Consider the following 218-nt stretch of genomic DNA (forward strand, 5'->3'; position numbering starts at 1 on the left):
CTGCCCTGCCGTCCCCACCAGTCTGTGTGGGGACGTGGGGACTTCCTGGGGACCCAGAGGGCCTGGGCACTCGATCTGTGGTGTCCTCCTTATTTCCTGCACTCCCCCCTTGATGGGGTGGCTCGAGGCCTGGGAGGAAGTAGTTTGCCACTGTAGTCGGGGACGGAGCTCGAGTTTAAAGTCAAGCGTGTCCCTCATGGTACCAGGCCTCGTTCAGC

The sequence above is a fragment of the Pteropus alecto genome, unplaced genomic scaffold (genome assembly GCF_000325575.1).
Source record: "Pteropus alecto unplaced genomic scaffold, ASM32557v1 scaffold105, whole genome shotgun sequence".
NCBI lineage: Eukaryota > Metazoa > Chordata > Mammalia > Chiroptera > Pteropodidae > Pteropus > Pteropus alecto.